The sequence below is a fragment of the Ornithodoros turicata genome, chromosome 2 (genome assembly GCF_037126465.1).
Source record: "Ornithodoros turicata isolate Travis chromosome 2, ASM3712646v1, whole genome shotgun sequence".
In the NCBI taxonomy this organism is placed as follows: Eukaryota; Metazoa; Arthropoda; class Arachnida; order Ixodida; family Argasidae; genus Ornithodoros; species Ornithodoros turicata.
Genome location: NC_088202.1, coordinates 58,853,989 through 58,856,311, shown reverse-complemented (window position 1 = coordinate 58,856,311; position 2,323 = coordinate 58,853,989). Strand labels below are relative to the sequence as shown.

The 2,323-nt window shown below is 45.7% G+C and overlaps 1 long non-coding RNA gene across 1 annotated transcript; it reads right to left on the bottom strand.

The window, feature by feature from the left end:
- Positions 1 to 397: 397 nt before the first annotated feature.
- On the bottom strand, positions 398 to 1,828 carry LOC135383561 (uncharacterized). Its single transcript, XR_010419939.1, has 3 exons — positions 1,816 to 1,828; positions 1,180 to 1,232; positions 398 to 532 (listed from the first exon to the last, which is right to left on the bottom strand). It is a non-coding gene; the product is annotated as an uncharacterized LOC135383561 (long non-coding RNA).
- Positions 1,829 to 2,323: the final 495 nt, after the last annotated feature.

Sequence of the window (2,323 nt, the reverse complement as noted above, 5' to 3'; positions counted from 1 at the left end):
AAGATGTTGACGTTACTCCGTCACGCGCGAAGCACGCTAGATGTAACGTCCCAGACAACAAAACGTCATCCCACAAACGGCCCAGGGATATTCCTCTATGGATATTCAATATCCCCCCTGCATTCCAGAAATGTCCGTGGGTTGGCATATGCATGTCCCAGTGGTAGCCCTTTGGACATTCCCAGCAATATCCCACGAATGTGTCACGTGGATGTTAATGGCCCTTAATGTACCTACCGTTATTTGATGTGTCCGCACCACCAGACAGTGCTCGGTGCACAAGTCCCAGGCGTTTCGTACATTTCGGTGCATTTCTCGATCGCCACGCAGACTAGCACACACATGAGGACAAATGATGAGTGTAATAAAAAAGTGCCAGCCGAATCGAGTCACTGTGTAGTGCTCTGGCAAATTTTATTTACTACGTCCAACTTTCAATTACACTCAGTTTGCGTGCCGGAGGTATGACTGGATGACACTCTCTACCTCGAAAGCGTTTACTTCTCGGAGCCTTCTGTTTCCCTCACCGCATCTGAGATATGAAAAGAGAGAGAGAAAAAAGCATGTCTGTACATACGTATACATGTGGGTTGTCGTTTTTATCCGATTTTTAAACACATAGGTGCTGAAAGCTGCACAGGTACCATTTCTTGCAGTTTCTTCACACATGAAATACGGCACCTGCCAAATTACGTCAAACTGAGGCAAACCTAAAGGCAAAACAACCTGTGTTGAGTGCAGGGAGAACTGCCTAGAACGATCATACGCTGTGACGCAATAATTCGCGCCCGTACTCGAAACTGTTATACAGACCGACTACAAAAACCATGCCTGTGCAGTTTTCGTACCTGTTTCATACAGATTCGATATTATTGTGTAAAAGAGAATGCAACCTACTTTGAATATTTAGCACAATCGTGCTATTGCTTAGCTTTCAAACATCCTGACGGAAAGGAGCAGGAAGTTCTTAAAGCGAAAATGATACCAACAAACAATAACAATAAAACAGTAAGAAATATTACTGACAATGCAATGCCACCACTACTGGCTTCATAGGAGGTCAGCAAGAGACGCCGTAACGAATGAGGCTGCACAGTCGATATAAGAGCATATCTAACTATGAAGCATTTCGGTATTTGTGAAAAAGTTCGTATGGGAAGCACAGACGGCAATGCTTACGCTTATTAACGCCAGCCGTCACTTGTTCCAGTAAGGACCGCACCCAGAAACGCCTACAAGAGAGGTATATTTGAGAATTCACTTCCTGTTGTAGCCACACAAGCCACAACAAGCGTCAGTGTGTACTGGAGATCTGAAAACGAAACAGCGCTTGCGGGCTGGGCACACACTATATGCATATATAGTGTGTGCGTTCATAGTGCGTCTCCATTTCACACCTATCGCATTCAATCGCATAAAGGACCGCACCCAGAAACGCCTACAAGAGATGTATATTTGAGAATTAATTTGCTGTTGTAGCCACACAAACAACACAACAGCAAGCGTCGTGTGTACCTCTAGACGAAACCGCGTTTGCGTTCATAGTGCGTCTCCAATTCACACCCATTGCCTTGAATTGCGGAACGCAATATCACTGTGTTAGTTACTACGTTATTACCCAGCAGTAAACCCGCACTGACTCTACCTCATAAGGACACAGTATTTCTTCGCTAGCATTCCTATAGCGGCAGAAGATTGTTTGAAAATTGACACTCTGAACAATGTGGTTACGCCTTTATGTAAACAAACACTGCATTTGCTTTCTAAGGCTCTGTATCTGTGCGTCATGTATACGATATAGTATGGAATACTTACTTTCACGAAAGACGAGACCTCTGCCTTTGCGTCGTAATAAAGCAGTCCAACAGCCGCGTCCACTCCCGCGTTTCACATCAACCAGCTTTCAACTGACTGAACTGCGTCTTGACTTGGCTTCGTCGCCGAACAGGCAACCGCCGTTCGTCTTCCGGCTCGAAAATTGTCATGTGACTACCTCCAGCGCGAACCCCACCACTTGCCCCTCGACATTTCCTTCCCCCACAGGAATGAAAGGCCCGACCGCGGCGTTCACGGTGCATTTTTTGGACATATCTTTGTGGATGCTACCGGAAATGCCGTCTTCGGCAATCTTCGAACATTCTTTGGATATATCTTTGCGGGCCTTCACATGGAATGCCGGCTTCGGCAATCTCTGGATATTGTTTGGACATATAAATTTTGTCGTGGTTGTCTGGGGTCGCACCATTTCCGTAATAGACAAATTCCCAGTGGGAAATGACACCTCGTGGCTGCTCGCTTTATGTTGATGCTACATCACACTAAT